This window comes from Chinchilla lanigera, unplaced genomic scaffold, assembly GCF_000276665.1.
Source record: "Chinchilla lanigera isolate Chin_1 unplaced genomic scaffold, ChiLan1.0 scaffold00001, whole genome shotgun sequence".
NCBI classification, from domain to species: domain Eukaryota; kingdom Metazoa; phylum Chordata; class Mammalia; order Rodentia; family Chinchillidae; genus Chinchilla; species Chinchilla lanigera.
In genome coordinates this window covers 2,418,466-2,446,142 of record NW_004955402.1, presented here as the reverse complement: position 1 = coordinate 2,446,142, position 27,677 = coordinate 2,418,466, and the positions used below count along the sequence as shown (strand labels likewise).

The following is a 27,677-nucleotide window of genomic DNA, read 5'->3' as shown; positions in this document are numbered from 1 at the left end:
CGGGTCCCGCCCCGCCCAGGACCTGCGGGGAGCCGAGGGGGCGGCAGGTCCGGGCCCGCCAGCCCGCCAGCCCGGGCCCCTGGGCTCTCTCCTCCGCCGCTGATGATTTCCTTCCGGAGGAATGTGTAAGTCACTCGCCGGCTCCAGCTCGCTTTCGTCCTCCGGACAATTGGGTTATCCACTTAAGAAAAATAAGGCGAGCCGGGCGAGGACACCGCGGGCGGGCGCTGGAGGGAGCGCAGAGCTGGCCCGGTGTGGCCCGGCCCGGAGGGTCATCCCAGCGGCCGGAGACAAAGAAGCCGCCGCACGCCGTGCGCACAGGCAGACCGGCCCGGCCCAGGGCCTGGGGTGCGGTAACTCTAGGTCTCTTTCCTCGGGGAGGAGGGTCGGATTCCAGAATCACTTCTCCCAGAAGAGCAGGCCCTGGCACGGAGGCCTGGCGTGCTGCCCTGTAGCTGGCAGATCCCGGCTCTTCAGAAGCTCATTTCCTTTTTTTTTTTTTTTTCTTTTTCTTTTTTTGGTTTTCTTTTTCCGGTACCCGGGAATCGAACTCACGACCTTGCGCTTGCCAGGCAGGCGCTGTGCCACTGAGCTAAATCCCCAGCCCCTAGAAGCTCATTTCCTAAATCAAGCAGCAGCGGGACGCTGGCGTTTGTCTCCGGAGAGGGCCTGTCCGGGCGCCTGTGTGAGAGGTGTGCAGGGGAAATACCTGGAGGCCAGGGCTGGCTCCTAACAAGCAGGGGCTGTGTAGACTTAACCTCCGCTCTTCTGGTTCCTCCTGCAGAAATGCGTTCTTGGGGCTGCCCCTGGGGTCCTCGGCCCAAGCGTTTCCCTGCCCTAAGTTCACGGCCAGGGTAGCGGAGGGCTCTGGGGCCCTGGCAGAGGCCGTCATTCTGCCTCCCCACGGCGGCCACAGCGGACCCAGGGCAGGCTGGCTCTGCGGGCTTTGAGTGTGGTGTTGTGGGAGTGGGTCTCACATTGCCCAGACCTTGATGCCAGGAATCCCATGCTTCTGGAGGAGCCGTGCTGGCCCGGGAAAGGCCTGCAGAGACTCGGACGGAATGTTGTGGCCAAGGAATAGAGGGGCACCTTTGACATGAGTTTGAGGTCGGCCTCAGAGATGACGTTGGAAGTATTTTTCCTTGTCTTTGACGCTTTCTCTCTGTGATCTGCTGTGGCAGAGACCCCTGCCCCATCACATAACTCTTAAGGTTTCTATTGCAGTATTCCTGGGAGCATCTTTATACCCTTCTGCAAGGCCAGTGGTCAGGTGGCAACAACCCAGTGCAGGACACAGGTGGCCCAGCTGTCTTTCCCAAGAACTAGACGTGCAGCTTTGGGTGAGGAGCACGGTCGTCTCATCTGTAAAATGGGCATAATAATCAGATGATCTCTGAAGATACAGGGTGGCATTTCCTGTTCACCTATGATTCCAGGGTGATAATTAGCAAACCTGGCAGATGTAGAAGCTGGAGGAACTCTCTTGACTTCCTTTTCTCTTCACTCCAGCCGTGAGATGAACTCTCACAGGGGCCTCTTGGAGCTCGGGCATGGCCTGCGGTTCTCTCTTCTTGGTGCCAGCTCCATTGGTAGGAAATTTAACAAGGAGGGGTAAGGAACATTGCCAAGGAGAGAAAGAAGAGATTTCAGGGCTGCCGAGGCTTTGGAACATCAACTACCCCACACTTGTGGGCTCCCACAGGTGTGCCGGGGGCGGCTGTGCACTTTGGTCAGAGGACCTCTCCCTTGCCAGGAGAGACGACCTTACCTCCCCTACCAGGTACTGCTTGTGACATCCGCAGGTGTGTTCGACAGCCAGGGTTTCCAGCTGCTCATCCACAGGGTGGTGCCTGGGCGGGGTGGAATTTGTCACAGACAGCACGCTTGTAGCTGCCCCGATGGAGCGACTGAGGGGTTTGTGGTGCCAGAGTCCCGAAGTGCATTCAGCGGTGTGTGTGCATGTGTGTGCAGGCGTGTGCACATGTGCCTGGTGCTCAGAGTCCTGTGCTTTGGCCATGCTGTGCCTCCCTGGGGTCTCAGCAGGACCCAGGCCCTGGCAGCCACACCCCCAAATGCCCAAAAGGTGACAGAGAATGGGGCCCTGATGAGTGAAGTCTGGCTGTCCACTGGAGAGGCCTGGTCACTTGCTCAGGGATTGCTTGGCACATAGGGACAGCTGTCATCCTGTGGGGACGCAGGTCCAGCTGCCTTAGGCATGGACGGTGATGCTCTCATCCCACACCCTGGGGACTCTGTGGGTCTCAGGCCCCTCCTGGGAAGAGGCCATGGCCCTGATTTGCATCTTTGCAGGGACTGTGGTGGGCTCAGGTCTTCTTTACATGCACTGTCCTTGCAGGGTCCTGTAACCCCTTTGTCCTCTTGGCCTGTCCAGCCTTCCTTCTTCCAGCATTGACAGCGGCCCCTGGAACGTTTTCTTCTGACTTCCAAAACTCCTGGAAGACCAGGGACTCCGGTGTGTCAGGCTTTCCTCTGTCACCTGCTGTAAATTCTTGGCTTGTGTTTTCTCACGTGTGGACTGTCTCATGTGAAAAGGTCCACCCGGGGACTGTCCCATGAGTCTTTGCGAGTGCCCTGTTCTAATGTAAGCCAGGCTGACTGTGACTTACCTTGCTAGGGTGAGTGTGTTTGGTCAGGGAAGCAATCTGGGGGTGTCAGTGGGCACCCAGGGATCCCTGAGTCTCCTTCTTACCAGTAAAGTGCCAGTCATCCAGCTCCGGAATCTGAACTAATATTATGAAACATGCAGTTTAAAAACAACATTCATAAAAACAGCAAAATCTGTTTAAAATAAAACAACAAAAACAGTATTGATGCAGCAGCTGTTTCAACCTCAAAGGTGGAAAGCTTCCCAGTATGTATTTTTAACACACACTGCCACGTGGCCAAAGCAGGAGACGGAGAAAGAAAGGAGGAGGGGAGAGACGGCGGAGGGGGTTATCTTTATGATTTCCTCAGGGTGTGTGTGCATATGCACTGAAAATCCACTTCCGGATGGAATCCCAGAGATTTATCTTTGTGCTTTTGTTGTCTTGACAGCAATGTAGAGATCCCTCCTACTTCCTCTCCAGCTGAGTGGGCGGTTAAGGACTGGCGAGGACTTCCCTGCTTCTGCCAGGAAGCCCAGAGCATCTCTTGACCTTTGCTAGAGTCTGTGCAGTGGCTCATAATGAAGTAGTCATGCACCCAGTGTTGGTGAGACATCCAGGCCTCCGGGCTTTCAGTTTTGTCCAGGGCCTGTGTGTGTGGAAGGGCTCTGTGACCTGAGGGACTAGAACCCAAGGGTGGAACGGCTTCCTGCTCACCATAAAGCCGAGCAGCCAGAGCTGTGCCGCCTCACTGCTCAGAGTGGTAGTGAGTCTCCATGAGTGACAGCACCCAGTGAGGGCCTGTGCATCCGTTGGAGCTGTTGCAGTAGTGAACACATAATAGAGTAGGTTAGGCCTGGTAAGCTTCTTGGTCTGTGTTCTGGTGCTGTAACAAAATAGCTGAGGCTAGGTGCTGTAGAAGATGAAGGGATTGTTTGGCTGAAGATCCTAGGGCTGGAGGATCCAGAGAGCAGCCTCCTGTCCCCAAGCAGTGTCCAAGAGAATGGTAAGGGGACTGGCCGTGGGCCAAGTTTGTGGGCGGCCTCTGTGAGTGACAGCCTGCTCTTGCAGAATGACTTCCTCCCAGTCTCCACCCTGAAGACTAAGCTTCCAGCACCTGGGCCCTTGGGGGCACACCACACCCAGCTCATTGCATCATGTGTGCTGTCTGAGCTGAGAACTGATTGACATACTAAGACCAGCTTCCTCCTGGCCACACCTGGTCCCTGTCCTGAGCTGAACTTCTGTGGAGAGTATCTCCCGATGGCAGTGCCTCTGGGCAGCTTCCGTGTCACCTGAGAAGAGTGGATGCGATGTGGAGTCATCCTTGCTGGCCCCTTGTTCCTCTTTGGCTTGGGTGGCCATAGCTGGCCCCTCTTCAGCCTTAGAGCCCAGCTCTATGTCTATTAGGGTTGTTGTGCAGCATTTTTAAGCTGCTTGCGGTCCCCTCCCTCATTCTTGGGTCTCATTTTGGGCTGCTGCGGCAGGGATCCCAGCAGACACTGGCGCCTCAAGGTTCTGGAGGTCAGAGAGTCCAAGGCCCAGGCACCTGCATATCTGGTGTCGTGAGGACTCCCACTGGCTTGAACTGGGAACCCTGAGCTACAGCCCTGGCCTTTATAATTTTTTATTTTGCATCTGGTTCTTGCCAAGTTGCCCAGGCTGGCTTCAAACCTGTGGCCCTCCTGCTTCAGCCTGCCATGTTGCTGGGGTTACAGTCATGTGCTACTATGCTCTTTTTCCTCTTATAAGGTTGCTAATTCCATTCAGGAGAACTCTTTCCAAGTTTAGTATATGTGCTGCTGAAGTGAGCACTCATGAGAACTCTATCTTTTTTTTTTTTTTTGGTACCAGGAATTGAACTCAGGACCTTGTGCTTGCCAGGCAGGCACTTGTGCCATTGAGCTATATCCCCAGCCCCGAGGACCCTATTTTTGTGACCTAATCATATCCCAAAGGTGCCATCTCCTAGAATTCTTACATTGGGGATTAGGCTCCAACACACGAACTTGCAGGGGGGCACCGAAATACTCACTTATATCACCTTGGCTACAGCCTTCAGGCATGGGCCCCCACCTTTGCCCTGCCCCAGTACTGCCCTTTCAGGAAGGGTGTTGTGCCCTTAGGTGTGGCCCAAGGGCACAGTCATTGGAAAATAGAAAACTTTACATTCTGAGATGCTAGGACATACAAAGATTTTGAGCTCATGCGTTGGAAAATGGCTTCCAAATGTAAGTGTCCTACAGGTTAGACGAATTCGATGCTTGCATGCCTATGTGAACATGACACTCCATTATTTTGGTTTCATGATTTATATGTGATTGAAAATGGAATAGGGACGCCCTCCTCTGGCGTTCTCAGCCGATTCAATGCTTCTGTCATGTTCAGAGCCGTGGATGGCCCCGGGGGGCAGGACGCGGAGGCCCCTGCTGTCCAGGCACAGGGACAGGCCAGCGGTGAGTTGTATGGCACGGCTCCTGCTCTTGCTCGGTGCCTGCCACAGTGCTCCGAGCACAGCGGTAATAGCTGTGCTGGTTGCTTTCGGTCGCTGGGACAGAATGCCCGGCACTTGCAACTTCAGGTTGAAGATGTGTATATACATTTTGTCCTGAGCCATTTCTGTGAAAGTAGGCTCAGACACACTTCCTCCTGGATACTCTAGAATGTGTCTTTTGGCAGAGAGCCTGCTCCTCCATAACCCCTGTTCACGCTCTTGCCCCGGTTTGAACACAGCTCCAGTGTGTGAGGTGCAGCCCATATCCTGATGCTTCCGGCTAGCCTCTGAATGTCCTGTACAGCTGTTTAAAAACACCCAGGACCAGGGCAGAGGCCGTGTCCTGCATTTGGTTGTCAGGGCTCTGGCCACGTGTCATCCAAAACCCTTTCTCTCCTTCAGGCCCCAGGGCACTTGCGTTTCTGAGCAACACAGGCTACGTGTGGGAAGTCCCGAGGTGCGGGTCCGCCATGTGCTTGTTGTGCCTCTCCAGTTAAGCACCTGGGTGAGAATACAATGCAGCTGAGGCTGAAAGGCCTTACGATTTTGTACGATCATGTATGATATAAAAAATCTGCCTCACTCACCTCTGTGGCATTTGTTCAAAAAACATTTCTTAGCTTCTGTGTGCGCCAAGCACATTTTATTCTGTGTCTGAATAAAATAGACACAGGGCCGTGCTCTTGGGCACCTACGCTTTAGCAGGAAGGTGGACAGCATAAATTATGGATCGAGCATACCTTACTTGAAATACTTGGCCAGCAATCTTTCAGATGTCAGAGTTTTTCAGATTTTGGAATACTTGAATCATCTTTTCTGATGGAGCATTCTTAATTGAAAAATCTGAAATCCTAAACGCTCCAAAATCTAAAACTTTTTGAGTGTCACAATAGTGCTCAGTAAACTGTGGATTTTAGAGCCTTTCAGATGCCTGAGTTCTGCAGGAGGGGTGCTCTGGGTGTGTGGCCAGCTCAGAGGCAGGGACCCCAGGAGCCCAGGGCAGGGCGGCAGGGTGAGCGGTCTGGTGCCTGTTAGAGATCGGGTGGGGAGAGGCCTCCTCTGCCCAGGGGCTGACTTCGCTTCTGCAGCTCTGCCTCGTGGCTGCTGCCAGGAACCAGGAGGAACAAGTATCTGGGGGATCAGGCTGTCTTTCCCGTGGCCCAACTTGGTTAGCAGGAATAAAGAGAGAAAACAGACGGGTTTACTGTGAGTGGCCGGGCAGTCCTGAGTCTGCCCAGGCATTCCTGGCCCTCCGTGCCCCGGGCCCGTCCAGATCTCTGGAGGGGTGAATGTGACAGCTCTTTGCCCTGTCCTAACTGAGCAGAAAGCTTCCGCTCTTTCACTTCCCCCGAGGTGCCTGCAAGAGTTGAGTGATCAAAAACCGGAACGGGCCTGCAGGATGGCGGATGAGGGGAACAATCCCCCTGCTGTTTTCTCTTCTTTGAGCAAGATCCCACAGAGTGCTCAAGCTTGGGATCAACACATTTGTTCTTCTGGAAGAACAAGATGCTGAATCTCAGTATCTCTCCCCTCTAATCTCCCAGAATCCCCGGCCTCGCCGCGGCCTGTAAATAAAACTTGGAGTCCTCAAAGTGCCTCTGAGAAGGACTTGTCCCTGCGGGGAGGAAAGGATAGGAGGGACAGAAGGCAAGAGAAGAGAAAGGCAGGAGGGGCGAAGGGAGAAGACTCTCTCACACACGCAGTCAGACGCGCGTGCAGGTGTGCACAGAGTATTGTGTGAAGCTCGCCCTCCCACCCAGCTCCAGGAAGGGCGGAGAGCCGAGCCATCTGGTCTCTTCTGTGAACGGACTGCTGGCGCAGGCGTTTACGTGATGGCACAGTGACCTGGAAACTCTCTCTTAGCATCTCATAGCGATGTGGGTTGTACAAACATTAAACTGGTCTTTCGTTTTAGGAGCTACAGTATTTTCCGAACTGTTTCATAATAAACTTCTGAAGAGGTAGTTCCTTCACTGTAAAATATCTGCACACGTTTTTGCTGGTAGAACAGAGTAACAGCTTGTACACCACGAACACTCAGCCCTCACACTCCGGAGGCGGGAAGCCGGTATCGACTGGGGTGCCGCTGGATGGGGTCCAGGGAGAGCCCCCGCTGGCTGTGCACCACGTCATCTGTGTGTACCCTCGCGAGTGGGAAGAAGGGGAGCTCTCTGGGCCTCTTTGATAAGGACACACACCCTACTGCAGCCCCCACTGTCTCGACCCAGTTCCCCCAAGCCTGGCCTCCTAGCACCTTTCACCTTGGGGGTGAGCATTTCAACGTAAGGATTTGCAGGGGACCTTTAGATCCCAACACAATGAAGGTACCCTTGCTCACGTTAATGAAATTTTGCATTTCACTTTGAGGTAGAGGAGGTGACTGACCAGGGAGTGTCGACTTTGCAGAGGAGAGGGATATGAAATGTTCCCTTAGCTTCATTTACGTGTGACCCTACGTCTGCTGTAACTCTTGTGCCCACTCTGTTTCCTACTTACTTACTTGTTTGTATATTCATTTATTTAGTACTGCTGGAAACGGCACCGAGGGCTTTACACTGAGCTGCATCCCCAGCCCTTTTAAAAGTTTTAAATTTTGAGACAGGGTCTTGCTGAGTCCTGAGTTGCCCGGGCTGGCCTTGAATTTATGATCCTCCTGCTTCAGCCTCCCAGAATCCTGGGATTTTCAGGTGTACCCCACCACGCTTGGCTCGCTTTTACTCGTTTTCCTGGTCTGTCCGTGTCTGGGTCACCAGGGCGACCTCTCTGGAGGTGTCTTGGGCCCAGCTCTTGTGGGAAGAGTGTCCAGGCCTGTTCTTCACGGCTCTCACGTTCAGCTCCACCCCAGGGTGTTCCACAGGACACGGCCAAAGCTGCCACCGGACCTGGCTGGGTTCAGCCACTCCCTAGTTCTGACCAGAAGGGGTCTGTGTTGAGCTCACCACAGGGTGCGAGGTGCCCAGGGTCCCCTCAGCAGGCCAGTAGGGACACTGCAGGCCTCTGCCTCGGCAGATTCTCACCCCAGATGCCAGCGTCAGACCCCACATGGTGAGGCCCGGTCCTGGCCTGACTCCTGCACTGCAGGCTGTTGGCCCCATGTTTCTGCCTGACCAGCTTTGAATCAGTGCCCTGTGTCGCCTCCCTTGGCTTCGATTAATTCAGAGTGGGTCAGAGAACTCAGGGACACAAAGCTGCTGGTTTAGTCTGAAGACTATTTGTCAGATGTCACGGCACATGCTTGTCATCCCCGCACTCCAGCGGCTGAGGCAGGAGGATCCCTGTGAGTTCGAGGCCAGTGTGGGGTACACAGCAAGACCCTGTCTCAAAAAGAGAAAAGCTGCAGGAGAGCCACAGAGGCAGAGACCCCTGGGGCCTGGCTGCCATGAGCACCCTGGCCTTCAGTGCCTTTTTCCACCCTGGAGGCCTAATCTTGCTGTGGACTTCCAGGTGCAGCCCCCTCCAAAAGCTTCGCGGAAGCTTTCAAATAGACACAGCCACTGGGAGGATCCGCGGGGTTTTCCGAGTTGGATGCAGAGCCTGTCTGTATTTTCCAAGATCGCAGAAGCCAGTGAGGGTTTGTTAGCACCAGGGGTGCAGTGCTGTGAGGATGAACAGAGATCTTTGTTTATCTGGATGGATTTGGGGTCTGCCCAGAAAGAAGGGCCCCTGTCCAGGGTGCAGCTGTCCTGGTCTGGCACGCGTGGGGTTTAAGGGTCTGCACCGCTCAGCCAGGTGCCGGTGTGCTGCAGGGTGGGTGCTGGCGGAGTGGGAGGCTGCGGAGGCCGCGAACCTGTGACAGCCAAGGTTAGAAGAGGTGGAGGCCGGGTGGGCGCAGGGAGAGCAGCGCCTGGGACCCCAGGCAGCTCTGTGAGCGGAGGAGGCTCGAGAGAGACCCGGCCCCGCAGCTGTCTGTGTGTGGTGGGTGCCCTTCCAGCTCCCAGTAACTCATTCTTCCTTTTGGTGTCTTGTGCCGCAGGCCCAAGAGGTCTGGTGGGTGGGGACTGGAACAATGGTGATGCCCGTGGAAAGCAGGTGCAGATCAGGTGGACGGAGGGTCTTGGCATTTGTTTTTCTGCTGTCGTGCGGGGTGTGACGATCCATTACCAACAGCGCTCGGACTCCGGTGAGCTGGAGCAGGGACCCGCGGGCAGCAGACCTGGCCACGAGGAGGGAGCAGAAGCGGTGGCGGCAGCAGGCCTGCGGCCTGACTGTGGTGTCCTGAGGGTGCATAGGGCTTTCGCATTTCCCTGGAGCCCAGGGGCTGCTGCTGGAGGTTTTGTGTAAAGCAGGACGTGATCTGACGCACCACCCACGGGGTCGTCCCGGCAGCCACGTGACTGGTGGCCGGACAGCATGCAGGATGGTGCTAGTGAGGGGTGGGCACCATCCCTCACTGCGCCCTGAAGGCAGAGCTTGCTCGGACTGAGAGGCCTCTGGGGGCCTTAGTGCCCTACATGGCTCAGGGAGTGCTGCTGGGCCGAATGTCGCCCAGTGTCACTCGTCTTGGGAAGCCAGTGTTAATTTGCACGCTCTTGGCTTCAAAGCTTTGTCTGCATTTCATCAGTGAACCTCTTTGCGTTATGTAGTTTAGAACTGCGTCAACAGTTTAAGGGCACTCTAAGCACTTGTGCACACTTACACAGTAAAACAGTTGATGTCCACGCTGGCGCCACTGCCACTGCTTTCCCCTCAGAAAGTCAAACCTGCAAAGGGCTGGAAGAGCCCCAGCCTGACTCTGGCTCAGGGAAGGAGCGTGTCTGTCCTGAGGGGAGCAGCTGCACCTGGGCAGGACCAGGGACAGGGCCTCTGTGCTCTGGGGCAAACCTGGAAGGCAGTGTGGGGAACAGACCGAGGTTACCGTAATTAGGCCCTGTTCTGTGAGCACCTATGAGCAGGTGATTAGTGAAGATCTTCCAGAAGAATTCGTTTTGTAAGGAACTGTTAACATGGCAAATCAATATTTTTAAAGAAGACCTCTATTCAAAATGATGAGTTATTTCTAGATCCTCTCTCGTAGGTTGTTATTATTAGCAAGGTAATTTTTTTTTTTTGTGGTACTGAGAATCAAACCCAGAAGTGCTTTACCACTAAACTACATCCTCAGTCCTTTTTATGTTTATTTTGAGACAAGGTCTTGCTAAGTTGCTCCGGCTGGACTCAAACTTGCTATCCTCCTGCCCCAGCCTCCTCACTACCTAGAATTACAGGCAGGTGCCACCGTACACAACTTAATAGACAATTCTTTAACAGGTGTCGCAGTCACTTTCCTCATCCCTGGGACAAAATACCTGACACTGGCAACTTAAAGGAGCAGAGGTTCGTTTTCGGCTCACGGTTTGGAAGTTTCAGTCCATGGCTGGCTGGCTGAAACAAAGAAGCTGCAGAGCGGAAAGTGCTGGCGGAGGACAGCAGCTCACTCCATGGTGAAAGGGACTGAAATAGTCTCCTTGCACCTTTTCTGTGATATACTTTGCTGTGGGGTCTGCTAAGCAGTGGGCTGGGCAGTGGCTTTTGATTTTCTCTTGGATACTCAGAGCTTCACTTTTCTCATGCACTTGACCAAGTTCATAACAAACTCTCTACATTTCCAGACTGAAGAATCCACAGATGCAACAAAGTGCCCACATCACACTTCACCTACAGTGGACTCTCACGAACGAGCAGCCCTCCGGGAACACCAGTATCAAAAGATAGGGTATCACTGGCCCCTGTAAGCCTCCTGTCTCCCCATTCAGACATTGCCTTAGAATGAAAGAGGAACCTGACACCAGGAGGTGGATATGTGCTTGTGCTGAGTTGCTGCATGTGCTTCCTGCAGCGTCCTCACAGCACTTAGGTGCCTACTGGAGAGTGACAGTGTTTAATAGGTTCCCTGGAAAGAGGCTTCCCGGCTACATGCCTGGGTGCTGCCTCTGGTCACAGGTGGGAAGGGATGTGGATGTCACCTTGTGCTGCAGTCCTGTATCCTCTGGTCGTGTCATTCTCTGTGTCTGCTGGCGTGTGACAGACCAGGGCTTTGCTCATGCTAGGTAGGTGCTTTACCGCTAAGCTATACTCCCAGCCCTTTTAAAAATTTTGAGACAGGGTCTTGCTAAGTTGCCCATGCTGGCCTTGAACAAGGGATCTTCCAGCCTCAGCCTCTTGAGTGGCTGAGATTACAGGCATGCGCCACTATGCCTGACTAGCAGGCCCTTAAAAATCAATGAAGCATATTAATTGCTTATAAATTAGATTTTTAAAAAGTGTTCAAGGGTATTCGAAAGTGTTCTCTCAAATACTAAAAATATTTTTGTTCCCATCTTTAACAAAGAAAATCTATGCTAAGATTAGTCTCCCTCCTAGCTTTATTGAGGTCTAATTGACAAATAAAAGCTATATATTTAAGATGTACAACATGATGTCTTGATACATACATACATATATATAGTGATTACTATATATAGTAATCAAGCTGATTGAAATCCAGCAACTCACATAGGTACTTTTTTTTGGCGAGAGAAATCAAGATCTATGCTATTAGCAAATAAATCAGTCTTACTTAAAGTTGTTTTTAATGATAAGAATTAACATATACCTGTAATGGATAAAAAAGATAAGATACCAAATGAAAAGTAAAAAAGACCATCTTCCTCACTCACTGCTTGTTTCTTCTACATTTTTCTAGCTATGGTCTGTGCTATGCAATGATTATTTTCCAGTCTTTCTCCACTAAAGGTAAATACTATCGTTTCCTTGGCAGTGGATGTAGATCTATCTCATTTATTAAGTCACAGATATACTGTTCTATTATAATAATACATCATGATTTGAATAATTGGTGCAATGATGATAAATATTCAGATAATTTCCATTGTTTGGCTATTACAAACAGTTTTACAGTGCAAACTCTTGTGCCTGAATTTAAATGCACCTATATGAAGACTGTGGGGGTGATGTCATACTCTAATGCTATGAAAATGTTTGCTTCTATTTTGCTGTAGTACTTTCACATTTTCTTCCCTCCCTGTTTACACTTTTAAGAATATTTGACCACGTAGATCTTGGGGTGCAGAACCACACGGGATTCAGTCTTTCCCCTGTACCCAGACACCTAGCTAGCTGCTCCAGTGCCACTCTTGATTAATTCATCATTACCTGCCGCTTTGATGTGCTTCCCTTACCACACGTCACCCCCCACGCGTGTGCTGTGTACTCTTGGGCTCCGTATTCATCTATTGAAAATCATTTATCTCTGAGTTTTGTTTTGTTTTTTTTTTTTTTTTTGGTTTTTCTCCGGTACCGGGAACCGAACTCACGACCTTGCGCTTGCCAGGCAGGCGCTTTGCCGCTGAGCTAAATCCCCAGCCCCTATCTCTGAGTTTTAAAGCAGTACAGAGTTGGTGAGTCCGGTTGACACAGCGCGCAGGTGTTCTGCAGTACGGAAGGAAGGACGCAGCTTTGGTGACAGATCTCAAGAAGGGCACTTGTCCACACCGCAGGCACGTGGCAGATTCCTTGTGGTTCTTGCTCTGCTCTGGGTAGAAAGCCCCCCGTGGTGGACGCACCCTCTGCACCGTCCACAGAGGTGCTGAGGTTCAGCTCAGTCAGCATCCGCGTGGGTGCGGCTGACCCAGATGGGAGGCTTAGAGCAGAACTTCTGCTGTTGCGTCTTTGGGAAATACATTTTACTTCCCTCCCAGCCAGCCCAGACTTAAGGGAACATTTGAAATATGCCTTTAATACCTTCGGATTTTGGAAATACAGCCTTTCACGGCATGCTTTGCTCTTCACCCTACTTAGACACTGTGGTCAGAACATTACTTGCGTGTGCAAAAGCTGGAATTCTGACTGCAAACTGGTCTCCCCATGGCCTGTGCTGTCCCTGCGCGGAGCAGGTGACCCCAGAGGGCGCGGTGCTGGGCTGTGGGTGTCTGCGCTGCCTGGGGAGGTGTGTGCAGGCGGACGGGAGGGAGGACGGGGTCTCAGCACTTTCTGTCCACGAGGTGTGGCTTGTGAGAATCCTCTTGAACCTCCCAGCATGAGGTTAGAGTGTGGGGCGGAGAGGTCCTTGGCCTCTACTCAGCCTGGCTCTGTCTTTTGGGCCTAGGAATATCCGCTTACCCCACTCCCCCGCTGCGGGTAGAGCTGCCACCCTCTCATTCCCGGCCTTAGCCCCTTGGCTTTGTCAGGTCTTCCTTGATGCCTTTCTCCCCCATCTTTTCTTCCATTTGGAGGACTTTGGGGACATGAAATAGTTTATCATCCCTCCCGGGTCACAGACACCAGCAGAGGGAGGAGTTACTTTAGAATTTAACTGCTGCAGAGTGAGATGCAGTTCCCTCTGCTTTTTATTCATACCCAGTGGGTTTGCCGGTGACCAGGGTGACCGCTGGTCCAGCGTGTTGGGTCTGTGGCCCTCAGAGGAGCTCGAGAGGCCGTTCAGATGTGGCGATTTACAGAGGGAGACCTTGCTGGGAGTTTGTTTTTAATCAGTGACTGTAAGCTCCTCCTCAAACATGAGTTGAAATCGAAGAAGTTTGCCTTGCCTAAAGGGAGGCTTACCATTTTAATCTCCCCGCTTCCTCTGCAGATGTTCTTGCCTTACGATGGGTACCTCCCGATAAACCCATTGGGAGCTGAAAATATCCTTAAATCGCAATGCATCAAACCCGCCTAACCTGCTGCACTCCCAGCTCAGCAGCATGGCCCGCGGAGGCTGCTGGTAGTGGTGGCTGCTCCACCCCTAGGGCAGGGACCAGAGGGTGTATTGCTGGGCCAGGGAAAGACCCAGAGTCAGAATTCCAAGTTTCTACTGAACACAGTGCTTTCCCCCCATCATGAAGTGGAAGAGTGGGGAGCAGAGCGCCGGGGGTCAGGATGGCCCGTGCTGCACGTACAGTGCCGGCTGCAGACGGGGCCGGGGTGCATGGTGGGAGGAGGTGGGTCCCTCTCCCGCCACCCATCAGAGCTGCCTCCAGCTCTCTGAGTGCAGCATGTCCAGGAGACACGGAGCGCATACCTGGCCCGCGGCTGCTTGGTCTCCAGAGAAACATCCAGGAGTCGGGGCGGAAGGTTGGGCTCTGGGGCAGGGCTGCACCTGGGGAGCGCAGGCAGGAAGGACAGCAGCAGCCGTTACCAGGCTCAGCCCTTTTATATTTTTTATCTGGAGACAGAGTCTTGCAAAGCTTTAAAGTTGCCCAGGCTGGGCTGGAACTTTCAGTCCTCCTGCCTCAGCCTCCCAGAGTGCTGGATTACAGGTGTGCACGCCACATCCGGTTCACCATCTTGCTATAGAAAATTAACAGCCTCTGTGCCCATGCATGGCCTTGTCTTTGATTCCTGAGCTGGAGCTACTCTTCTCCCTGCCTTTCCCTCCTCCTGCCTGGCCCTTGTGGTGCTGGATAGTGTAGGCCGGAACCTCCCGCGATGGCCGAGGGGCTGTCCCCCGTGCGGCCCTTCGGTTCCTCTGTTGATCGGCAGAACTAACATTCCCAATGTATGTGAGTCTATGTTCCTTTGTGCATCTCTGATGACTGAGCACATTAAAACAGTGACATTTGTCCTGGGGACTTCCGTGAACATTTGCTGGTTGTGTTCAGATATCATATGTCCAAAGCAACTCAGTAAATGTTTATTGATAATAAGAGTGGCTAATAGCAAGGGAAGTCTGACGAAAGCCCTGCTTCCAGTCTTTAAAAAGCCTGGTAAACTTCCAGGTCTTCTCCTTAACACTTGAAAATGTTTCAGTGCCTGTGTTTGAGGTGCTGGGGAAAGGGTTCATTATTTTTGTTTTTTAATCAATATTTTCTCTAGTTTACTCTTCAAATAGCCATGAGCACTTATTACATATTTGTACCTATAAATGTTTTGCATACCAGTTCTACAACTAGATCCATGATTTATGTGTCCAGCAGAGAATTGGTTGATTAGTTTATTTTGAAACAGGGTCTTGCCTTGTAGTTAAGGCTGGCCTTGAACTCCCTATGTAGCCCGGGTGGGCCTTGAACTTGTGGCAATCCTCCTGCCTCAGCCTCCCGAGTGCTGGGATTACAGGCATACACCACCATGCCCGGCTTGGTTAATTAGTTTTGAATCATGTGCCAAGGTGACTTTCAGCTTGGTGACTTCTATAGAGGAGAGATTCTGCTATTGTGACAACTGAGCCCTTGAAGATGCCAATCAAATGCCATGCAAAGGGCACTTCTAGCATCAGTTGGTTCAGTGGCATCTCTTTGTCGGCACAGCTGATGGTCCCAACAGTTTTGGTACATGGCCAGCCCCAGCCATGTTTTACAGCAGGTTTTCTTGCTTAATATATTTTAATATAAACACAATGTGATATTAATATATAGTTATGTGATCTATAATGCATGAGCATATTTACTTAGGTTGTAGTAGAGGCTGAGTGGATGGCAGAATGTGTAGAGTACGAAGCTGTTTTCTCTTTGTGAAACAGTTTTTCTTTCATTAACTGCTTGGTTCTGAGGGGGATAGATAGAGTTGTTGCCTATATGTTACTGCTAATGAGCAAATGACTTATTCTCCACTATTCTGTTCTGTGGAAACATCATTGCAAAGTGATAATTGCTTGTGCTTATTATTCTGGTCACGGCTTAGCTCTGGGTGTCACAGTGCATCCGTCTTGGATTAGTACTAGGTGGCCAGGAAGGCGGAAGATTGCAGGCGAGAACAAATTGTCCCCTGCCTTTCACACAAGCTCCTGCGGTGGTGGTTGGCTCTGTGTGGAGGGGCCGAAAGGTCCCACCCGGGTGGAAGCCAAGTAGAGTCTCTAAATAGGTCACAGGGTTCTAACAGACACCCCGCCCCCGTCTGCTTCCTTTAAAAGCTCTGGTTACTGAATGGCCATGAAAAGCGTTCTGTCCATGAACAACGTAGTCCTGGCCGCCGGCCATCCTTCTGGCGGTGAGAGGATGCTCGTTGCCATGGCAACCGCTGGGGCCTTTCTTGGTGAACTAGGTGCAGCTGCTGAAGAAATGTGAGTGAGGAGAGCACAGCCCTGGTCCCAGGGGTCCAATGGGGACATGAGGGGGCGCACAACCTGCTGCGAGACGGCCCAGTGTGCAGAGGGTGGGATGATGCTGGGAAAGAGATTTGGTCTTGTCTGATTCCTGACGTGAGCCCTTGGCATCTCCAGGGTGACGACTGTCTGGTCTGTGTTAATGAGGCCAGTGGCCCCTGGAGAGGTCTGGGTGGGGGCTGGGCTGGTCACAGGAAGTACCAAGACGTGGTTGAGGGTTGGGACTTTGCAACCCTATCCCCTCCCGTTGTTCGGTGAGATGAGGGAGGCCGCAGGTCAAGCTGATCCCCAGTGGTAATCAGTCCCACCCGGGCAATGGAGTTTCTGTTGAGAACCTGAAGAGCGGGTTTCAGAGCCTTCAGCACATGGGTGGCTCCTAGAAAGGCCAGGGACGTGCTGCCCCCGCGCTGCCCCTCCCCCGGTCCTCAGCTCTTCATCCGTGCTGTTCACAGTGTCCTGTATCATGCACGGTTTCCATCTGCCTACTGCTGTGAGCCGCCCTAGCAAATGCACCACACCCGGGAGGGCCACGTGGATTCACACCAGTGGCAGGACGCATACTTGACAACCTGCCACTCCTGAGTCTGAGTGGGGTGGGGCAGCTGGCCATACTCCAGGCAGACAGGCAGAGCTGGGCGGAGAGACAGGACCCCCAGCTGGTGTCTTGCTGGGTGCTCAGGGAGGACCCTCCGCACTTGGCCACAGAGCGCTCAGAGTTGGAGGAATGCTAGAGTGGGAGGAAGAAAAAGACCCTGACCTTTCTAAGGAGGTGGCATTTTTCCAAATACAGACACTGAGAAGGAAAGGGTCTGTCTGTCCGTCCAGTAGAGTGGCATAGTGCGTAAATATATCCCGCAAGTGTCATTGCTCTAAGAATTTGTGAGAACAGAGACATAGGGCCCTGGGTGAATTTGTTCTTCCGGAGGAAGTAATATACTAAGCCAATAAGGGGCCACACAGGCTGTAAGATCATTCTTAACCCAAGGAGAGGAAAACACAGATTTTTAGGCTTGTGAGATGCACTACTTTTTTTTAAAGATGAGGTCTCATTCTGTGGCCCAGGCTGGCCTCAAACCCATGGGTTCAAGGGAATCCTCTTGCCTCAGCTTTCCCAGTCGCTGGGACTATAGGCAGGTGCTGTGCTCCAATATACTGCGTTGATTATGATACAGGCTAAGCTCCTGATGCGAGAGAGCCCAAGGTACAGTGCCTCCCACGGAATGGAAACCACATCTCCTTTGTGGCTCTGTCAGTGCTGGGCGGGCTTGGTATCACGGGCCCTTATGCATGGGCCCATGATCCCCGTATGCAGGCCCAAAGAAGGGCACTCAGCCACCACACGGGGGAGATGGGAGATGTGTGTCAGCCAGTGCTCGTGGGCCCTTCCAAGCCTCAGGACTCCCGGCCTGGTAGCTGAAGACCCTACACGGTTTCTCTACCACCTTCTTGGATCAAGAGGGCTGCTGCCAGGCAGGCAGTGCGTTGCCTGGGCTCTGACGGGCACTGTCCGAGTAGACTCTCACCTGAGAACCTAGACTCTGAGGGAGACAGTGGGGGTGGTGGGAGGGCTCCGATTCCATCCAGGCCGCTGTGGCATTGGCCCTGTGGACCCTCGCGAATTGTCGCTGTCCCCCTGAGCTGTGTGGCGGTCACTGAGCGCTGCAATGTGGGAACACGCAGGGGACCATGTGGGGTGAGTTCTCAGTGACATTAGCCTGCTCACTGCTCTCCGGAGGAGCCTCTGACACCGAGGTCGTCTGCTTCCTGAGACTCCCGATGGCGGAGCTCTCGGTTGCACTTCTGTTAGTGTCCAGGATGACATCACTTTACAGTGAAGGTGGCTTCGCTTCTCTGAATGCAGATTTAAAGATCCTGTTTGTGAGCTGTGGACACCAGGGGTGACTCGGACACCACCCCGTATCTTCGAGCTGCGTTTGAAGTTGCTGGGTTTAGAGGATAAATGAGACTTCAGCATCCTTGGGAAATGTCGCTGGCAGCCGCTGCACGGCGTGTGGCTCCCGCAGGCACTGGCTTCTGGGCCCTCCTGGCCCACAGCGGGTGCCCCTGGGCTCCATGCTGTGGAGGACGCGGGTGCCCCTGGGCTCCAGGTTGTGGAGGACGCCGGAGCCGGCAGGTTCCCGGCTGTGTATATAGCGTGGCACCCTGGGCAGCCTGGGGTGTGGCAGACTCCAGAATTGGGCACAGCACTGAGGGACCAAGACAGGACCCTGGAGGGACCGGAGGGATGGCCGAGGGGAGGAGCGGGCCCGCTGAAGGAACAGAAGGGAGGAGGCGCTGGGAGGAGGCGTCCACGTTGGCTCCCCGAGTTGACAAGACAGAAACATTCCGTGTGTTTCCTTCATAGATTTTCTTGTCTTCTAGTGAAATATGTTTTTATTCATAAATGTTGTAGGCAGGGATAACGCTCGTGTAAGAAGTAATGCAGACAACCTTGGGGTAGTTTTACCCAGGGCATGAACATTCAGTTCTTAGACCTTAGCTCTTCTTTTCTTTTTGGTACTGAGGATGGAACCCTTTGCACAGAGGTTCCCCTTTGCACAGAGCTGCATCCCCAGCCTCTTTTTTATTTTTATTTGTATTTTTATCTTGAGACAGGGCCTCACTAAGCTACTTTCAATGGGCTTCAGCTTACTAGCCTCCTGCCTCGGCCTTTGGAGTAGCTGGGGTTGTATGCATAGGCCACCATGCCTGGCTTACCTAGACCTATTTTCTCTTGTAATGCTGTTGCTTAAAATAATTTATTTTCCTGGAATTTGTAATGTTTATTTCTTCCAGTCTGTGTGGGAACTTTCCCTCTCCCAGGCATTACCAGCATGGTTAACAGATGTACAAATCACTGCAATATACTGGAAAGCTATAAGACAATGCTTGTTACATAAAACAGACAAAGTAGATGTAACATCAGAATTATATTTATTTTGATCACTTGGAAATAAAATATTGCCTTAAGCCCAGTAATAATACCTGATATTTATATAGGGCGTATCTGAAAAGGGTTTTATTACTACTATGTTTTATTAGTCTGTTTGCCGAACGTGTGCTTATGTTCGTGGTGGGAGTTGGTGCACGGACTCAGCGCATCTCAATTCTCTTTTCGTCCCTTCCCTCCACTTTTTTCCCTTCATCTCTTGGTCTTCTTCCCTTTTGCCAAAGATCCATCTCGCTGTTGCCCAGTACCTGTCGTTATTCCGCTCTTTACACTGTGTAGGGCTCGGGTTGGCACCATAATGGGACATAAAACGTGAGATAAATCAGACACACAGGCTCGGTATCGCACGACCTCTCTCTGACCTGACACTGTTCCGAGGTTCTCTCCACTCCTGGGGGTGGGCACAGGAGGGCTGGCCTGCGAGGATGGGGCGGCGGGATCCTCTCCCCGCTTGGGAGGCTGCTCAGAGGCGGGAGCTGTTGCCAGGGAGCTGCCTATCACCCCTGGTGCCCAGAGTACCCCTGCTCTGTGGAGCCCCGCGGAGGCTGGGTCAGCTCGCCCCACACCTTTGGGACCCTCAGCGCCCAGGGCCGCTTTGACCCGTGCACACTGCGGCCCCCATGGACCTCACCCCTGCTCCTCGGCCTCAGGGCTGTGTTCCCATTTTTCTTTGGTGATGGATTTGCCTCAGCAGATTCCTTTCTGCACACTCACATTTAGTTTTTCTCTCTTTATTTTCTGGGTCCTGTTGAGAAGTTTGTAGTAAGCAGGAAAAATGACCTTGTGTCTCTGGTGAGAAAGGCGCCGTGGCAATACCAGGTCAAGGCGCCTGCTCCAGCCTCCCCTCAGCTTGGATCCACTTCCGCCCTTCAGCCAGAAAGTTGCAGGAAACCACGCCATGCAATGCTGTTATCATAGAGAGACAGGAAACTCAGTTGAAAATGGCTAAAATGACCTCCTTCCAACCATGGGAAAAGCCAGTTTCATGTCTGTCAATTTGCTTTTATAGTCACTCCATTATTCCATGTAAATTTGTGCTTCTCTGATTTCTTTTAACAGGGAAGACCTTATTGATTTCCTTACCAATAACGCAGTCAATAAAGTCTTCCGTACGTGTTCATGTTACATCTGTTTAAAAGTCGACTTTACCTTTGAGAATTATACTTTAATGTGTTACTTTATGGTCCCTATAGAAATGGCAAAGGCACTGTGGTCCTGGTGAGAAATGACAAAGGTACTGTGGTTACCGTAGGAGCGGACACTACAGTATTACCCAGAAGTTAATGCAAAACGTGGAAGAATTAGTTAATCCTAAGGGTTTAAGATGCTGAACTTTTTCCTCTTCATATGGTAAAAGTGGTGCAGATTCACGAACAACCACAAGTCAAAGGTGGGGTTATGGTGGGAATTAGAAGACCCTGAGGATGCAGCAGAAGCGGGGTGAGAGGAAGGCTCAGGACTGTAAATTACTAAGCTTATGAAGAAGAGAGGCTTCTAATCCGTCACCCAGTGTTACACCACCAGGAAGCAGGAAAAGAAGAGCAAAATAAGCCCACAGCTACCCCAGCTGGGAATTAATGGGGAGGTGAGAAAATAGAGACCAGAAGATCACTAGTGGAAATCGGTGAAATAAAATCAGTTCTTTGAAAACCAATAAAGACAAACTTTTAGTGGGATTACTAAGAACAAAGGAAAGCAGGTGCAAATAATTAAAATAAAATAAGTGAAAATGAGGGCATTCCTATTGACCTTAGAGAAATGAGAAGGGTTGCTAAGTGGGCTCAGTGAGAAATGATAAGTCAACAGATCAGATGACCTAGGGAAATAGATGCCTAAAATTCACGAAGCACCCGACTGTCTCAATCAATATAAAATCTGAGCATATTTATAACGAGGTTAAATTAGTAATCAAAACCCTCAGAATGTATGTGATCAGATTACACTGCATGCGTGGAGAAACCCTCCAAAAGGGGAAGTTGGATGGGGCAGGGCAGGAGGGTGATGGGTGAAAATGTCAAAGTATGTTATGTGCACAGGCAGAGCGGCCCTGATGAAATGCACCACTCGCTGTGACCAGTGTGCACTAATAAAAGAAAGACGTGGAACACCAAAAAAGGAACCTCCCGAAAGAGAAGTTCAGGACCACATGGCTTTCTCAGTGAGTTCCACCAAACATTTAAAGAAGAATAATGCCAACTTTTCTCAGACTTCTTCAAAACAGTAGAGAAGGGAACACACACTGTCATTTAGGAGGTTGGGGGTTACCCTCATACTAAACCCAGAAACAAAGATATTATAAGGAAAGAAAATTACAGAGCATATCCTTTGTGATATGAATGCAGAAATCCTTAACAAAATAATAGCAAGCTGAACCAGACAGCATATTAAAAGGAATACACGCCATGACCAAGTGAGATTTTTCTTAGGCATGCAAGATGGTTAAACAAAAGAAAATCTACCTGTGTAAAACACTCCATGAATTGAATTGGAATCAAAACCCAAACCACCAACCCCGTGATCATTTCAGGAGATGCAGACAAGGGAGTTGAGACATTCTGACACCCTTTCATGGTAAAAACACTCAGAAAACTAGACAGAGAAGAGAACTGCTTCAGATGATAGAGAGCATTTGTGAAAAATCCACAGCCAACATCGTCCTCCACAGGGAAAGGATGAAGGCTTTTCCTGTAAGATGAGGAAGGTGATGAGGATGCCCCTGCCACCATCGCCACCCCACATCACCCAGAAAGGCCTAGCCAGGGAAGTCACGTGACAGAAAGAAGTGAAAAGCACTGAATTAGAAAGGAGGAAGTGAAACTGCATCTGTTGGTGGATGATATGATCTCAGATGTAGAAAGCCTTGTAGAATCTATGAAAAGCCACTAGCACTAATTGGTTGAATTCAACAAAGTCACAGGAACATGCACAGGGTCGTTGTTTCTTAACACTAGTAGTGAGCAATCTGAAATTACCAAAAGGATTGTGATAGAAGCATCCAAATGAATAACATACTTAGGAATAAATTTAACAAAAGAAGCGCCAGGTTTGTATACAGGGAAAGGAGGAAAATTCTGGAAAGATTACAAAGCACATCCAAGTAAGTGGAAAGACATCCCTGTTCACTGACTCATCTCTTGTTCATTCACTGATAATATGATTGAAAGTCATATTATTAATTTAATAAGTCAAGATGGCAATATTAAAGTGATGAACAGTTTTAGTACAATTACTATCCGAATTCCAAAGGCCCTTTTTACAGAAATAGAATACATACAGCATTTCAAGAGGCCCTGAATAACCAAAATAATCTTGAAAAAGAAGAACAAAATTGGAGGACTTGTGCTCCCCAATTTAAAGCAACCACAAAGCTGTAATAATCAAAGCAGTATGGCACCGGTGTAAAGATAAAGTATATGGACCAGTGGAATGGAATTAAGAGTTCATAAATAATCCCATGCAACTATGACTGGCTGATTGCTGACAAAAGTGCTACCATAATTCAACAGGGAAAAAAATAATGTTTTTAAGGAATGATGCTGGAACAAATGGATGTTCACATATTTAGGTTGAATTCCTCAGGTTTTTAAGAGCTAAATCTGTGAAACTTGTAAAGGAAACACACAGGGTGAAATTATCATGACTTTGAATTTGGCAGCAGATTCTTAGATATGACACCAAAACATGAAAAATGAGAAAAGCACCTAAAACTATACCATCAAAATTAAAACCTAGGCATCAAAGAACAGTACTAAGAAAGTAAAAAGACAACCTATTGAACAGGAGGAAGTATTTTCAAATCAAGTGTCTGATGAGGGGCTTGACTGTCTGGATGTGTAAAGTACACTTACCGTTCAACACAAAAAGATAAACTGCTTGATTAAGAAAGAGCAAAGAATTTGAACAGACCTTTGTCCACATACAAAAAAGGTCAGGAATCATGTGAAAACATGCTCCAACCTCATTAGTCATTAGAGAATTAAAACCACAGTGAAATGTCACTTCCTGTCTACTGGGAGGGATATAATTTTAAACGAGGAGAATAATAAATGTTGGTGAGGCTGTGAAGAAACCAGGTGCCTGGTGGAAGTGTCCAGTGCTTCCTTTGTGGAAAGGAGTGATTCCATGGTTCTTCAAAAAGTTGAACATAGAACTGCATGATCCGGCAGTTCTACTCCTACGTATACACACAAAGGACTGAAAACAGGGATGTAAACCAAGACTTACGTGTGAATAGCATCCCTGTCGCAATCGCCAAAAAGAGGGAAGGAACCCCAAAGCCCATGAGCAGTGGTGGAGAGACAGGCTGTGGCACACGCATGCAATGAAATGTCACTCGGGCGCAAAAGGAAAGAAATGCCAACACAACGTGGATGAAGCTTAAGAACATGGAGCAGGGCCTGGGGATTTAGCTCAGCGGCACAGCACCTGCCTGGCAAGCGCAAGGTCATGAGTTCGATTCCCGGTACCGGAAGGGAAAATAAATAAATAAATAAATAAATAAAATGCATTAAAAGAAAGAACATGGAGCAGGGTGAAAGAAACAAGGCACAATAGGTTACATCCTGTGTAGCTCCATTTATGTGAAATTTCTAGAATGGGTAAACCCACTGGGGCAGAAATCTGACTCAGGCCCTGGGGTGGGCGGGTGGTTACCGCGTAGGGAGTTACTTGAGGTGAGGCAGGTGTCGGGGACTGAGATAGAGGTATTGGCTGTACAACACGGGGAAGGTACTAAATGCAGCAAGGTGCTGGCTTGAAAATGGCTCGTTTCGTGTTGTGTGAGCTGTCCCTCTTTGTAGAAATGCCTGATATAGTGTGCATGTGAGTTGTTAGTTCCTAGGGTTTAGGTCATTGGTATTAGGTGTTTTCTACCAAAAGCACGGCATGTGTAACACCAGGGTCAGCGGCATCTGCACTGGAGTCGCCCAGGGATGGCCTGGGATGGTGCCTTCTTTGGTGAGCTTCCCGCAGGGCCTCTCACGAGCATCGCTAGGAATCTGCGACGTGGGTGACAGTCAAAACATGGGGAGAAACTGTTAGGGTCAAAAGGTTCATGTGCGTGGACAAGCCTAGGGGAGAGCACAACATCGTACCCTAACCCCTCCACCTGGGTCAGAGGTGTCACATTTGAAGGCTGTCTGAGGAATGCGTGGCGCAGGACTACAACATTCAAATGACACAGAGGTGCAGGTGGCCGCGGTGAAGGGCCTCCTTTTTTTTCCCCGCCGGTGCTTGTGATTGCACGAATAGTTATTTTAAGATGAAGATGTCGCTGCAGATTTGCATGCAGCCTGTGTTGCTGGCTGGGTCTCGGGGCGCTCCTTCCTGCAGCCCGCAGGCTGATGCTCTTCACTCTGCCCATCAGCAGCAGCTGATTCTTCTCGCGTGCTGGCGCCGTGCTGTGGGCACGGCTTGTTCAGTCTTCACAGTGAGCCTCTGCAGCCCGGGCCCCTTCTGCCTCCTCTCCACAGAGCCACCCAGGGGGAGATTTGAATTCTGTGCCTTCGACCCCACGACCAGGCTGTGACTCTGATGACCTCTGCTGCCTGAGAGGGGACCCTGGGAAGAGCCTGGGCCAGGCTCACCGTTTCCATGCTCCTCTCTTTCAGGCTGTGCTTGTTCTGATCTTGTCAGTGTTTGCTAGGATGTGTCTCGTGGTCTCCCGGAGTCTCCGCCCTGCAATTGGGAGAGAGCGGGAATAACTAAGGCGGGTAAAGCAGTCAGGAGTAAGGGAGAGCCCTTTCCTTCACGCTGCTTACTGCAGTCTCGTCTGGAACTGAGCTCCAAGGACAGAGGAAGCTGGGGCTTCAGAGCTCTTCTATGAGGTCAGCAGAATGCGGCAGGCTGCTGTCCACGTCCTGGTGACCCTGGCATGAAGGGCTATGTGTGCACTCTGCCACTGAGATCCTAGATGGAGGCTGCCATGGGTAAAAATGCCGGCTTGGCCTGTGCGGGGCTGCTGGACACGCGTTCTCAGTGTCATGGTCCCCTGGGAGGGGGCAGGCAGCGGCCCAGAATAGAGATTCCTGGTGCAGCTTCGGGGGGCGTTTTGGGCGAAACACCAGATTCATGGTGGGAAAGCTAAGCTCCAAGTTGGCTGTTCCGCTTGCTGCTAGGGTCAGATGAGGGCAGTGCAGAGGTTTGCAGAAGTTTCCTGGCCTCTGCCGTCATCCAAACCACTAAGTGGAGAAACATTTTTTTTTCGGTTCATCTGACCAAATTATTATCCATGGGCTCCTGGCCAGGTCGCCTCCATCTAACTGTGGTCTTCCTGACTCTTCGGGAGAGAATCACGTGGAATGGGGACAGGGTGGTGTTGCTCCAGCGTCAGAACACGAACAGGGCGAAGGGCCCGACGGGAACAGCAGCGGTGATGATTCCCTCCTGGAGAGGGCCATCGACTCTCTCAGCACATTTATTTTTCTTGTTTTTGTCAGTGGTGTTTTTGTGAAGCGAGAATGTAGAAGGAATGCTCCCTGGCAGATGAGACAGTGCCGTAACTTTCTACAGCTTCAGCTCTGTCAACTGAATTGTGTGCGTGTGTGGCAGTCTTTAAACCACGACCTTGGTCATGTGCTGCGTGGAACAGAGGAGCAAGCCCGAGGTGTGGCCTGGTGTCGGCAGCAGGGCCTGGTGTCGGAGAGGCCCTGACATCAGCCCGTATGACCTTTCCCGGGCTGCAAGGTCACCCTCTCTCTAGGCTGGAGGCATCGTTTTGCTGGTCTGTGGCTTCCCAGCCCTCGTGGTGGAGCAGTTCAATGCTCTGTGTGGGTGTGGACATAAAAAATACTTGTAGCTGAAACTTGAGCTGTTCCTATGAGAAACTGTGTTTAATGGTGTGATGACAAAAGGGAGGGGCTGACGCCAAAGGTTGTGGCCAGGACTCAACAGGGGTGCTTCCTCCTGGGGGGGTGCGGAGTCAGGCATCGAGCGGGCACTGGAGGGCACAGCAGCCATGGAACCCGAGGTGGGGAGCAGCCAGGCTCCAGGAAGCGGGGCCCGCTCTAGCTCATGGCCTTTGCTGCTTGGCTGAACTCCTCTCCACACACTGCGTCCTCTCTCCTGCCTGCTCACAGGGACTCGGCCTGCACTCGCCTCCTGCCTGTGTGGGATGAACTCCCTGTCTCCCCGGTTGCTGTACCTTTTCCGCACTTGCTCTTCTGTGGCACCAGCGGGCTCCTCTGATGCAGAGCCCTGAGACTGGGTGGTGCAGAGGGCAGTTATGGTTTGCAGCTGCTGTATTAGTCAGCTGCACGTTGCTGGGGTGAGATACCTAGAGTGTGGGCTACTAATGAAGAAAAGAGGTTTTGGTTTTGAATTTTGCGATACTGGGGACTGAGCCGAGGACCTTTGCACTGAGCCACTTCCCCAGCCCTTTTACTTATTTTGAGAGTCATGCTGAATTTTCCAGGCTTGAATTTGAGATCCTCCTGCCTCAGCCTCCCAAAGTGCTGGGATTATAATTGTGGGCCACCACTCTCAGCTGAAAGTTTTGTTTTGTTTTAAATTTTGGAGATTCCAGCCCAAGATAAGGCAGCCTGTGGCGCTGGCTTCTGTTGAGGAGGGGACCAAGGATGGGATGTCTGCGTCAGTTCAGCAGTTATCAAGCCAGGAGACAGAGGGGGACTGCCTGGTGCTCCACGGTCCCTTCAGCTGGCAGCCCCAGTGACCTGCAGTCCTCCCACAGGCCTCACCTGAGGTCCAGAGCCCTGGGGACCATGCCTTTACATGCGCACCTTTGGGGGACACTGCCCGTGCTCAGACTTGGCACCCCCTGCTTTCCGCCCTCGGGGGGCTCCGTGGTGAGCAGATCCTGACTGTGAAACACTTCCTAATGTGTGTGCTCCTGTGCATGTTGTGGCGCTGTAATGCCTGAGCACGGTGGCACCCGGCTCACTTAAATGCAAGTGTTCACACGCGAGAGGACGCACGCAGAGGCTGCACAGCTGGGCACGTGTGGCCGGCACTGCAGATGCTTCCTCGGCGGTGGTGGCACCCACACGCGTCTCCCCAGAGCAGCCAGGGCCGTGGGACCCCGCGAAGCACATTCTGCAAGTTTTCCCGCCTCACTTCCCGGCACACTTTTTTTTTTTTTGGTACCGGGAATCGAACTCAGGAGCTTGCGCTTGCCAGGCAGGCGCGTGTGCTGCTGAGCTGTATCCCCGCCCCCCCGGCACACTTCTTAAAGGAGATGTGTGTCTGTGGATCTCAGGGGTCCCCCGGGGGATTTTAGATATTTGCCTGCAAACCTCATGACACTGTGAAAAAGAAGTGGTTGTGCTGGGGTGGTTGTCATCCACTTGTCTATTCTTACTGGCAGAAAATTAAGTGTGAAGATGAATCAAAGTTGCTTGCTTATGAAGAGTGAGCGCCCGCCCCTTTGCTCTGAGGCCTTGGCTCTGCCCTTTCGCCCCTCCGGGCCCAGCGTGTGGAGCTCCCTGAAGCTCTGCTGATTTCTGCAGGCAGATGTGGGGCGAAGGTCCTGGAGTGATGGGGCGCAGGTGGTGGGAGGTGGCGGCCTGGGACTTGGTCCCGCGCCATTTCTTCAGGTAGCTTGAAGGCCGTGAGGCTTCACCTGTAAACTGGGAATAGGGAACCCGCAGAGCGGCCATG

At 51.5% G+C, this 27,677-nt stretch overlaps 1 protein-coding gene across 1 annotated transcript in view; it reads left to right on the top strand.

Annotated features, from left to right (window-relative positions):
* The window catches only part of Rab31 (RAB31, member RAS oncogene family), a 92,139-nt gene that overhangs the window by 395 nt on the left and 64,067 nt on the right, over positions 1-27,677 (top strand). The gene's annotated exons all lie outside the window — the stretch shown is intronic.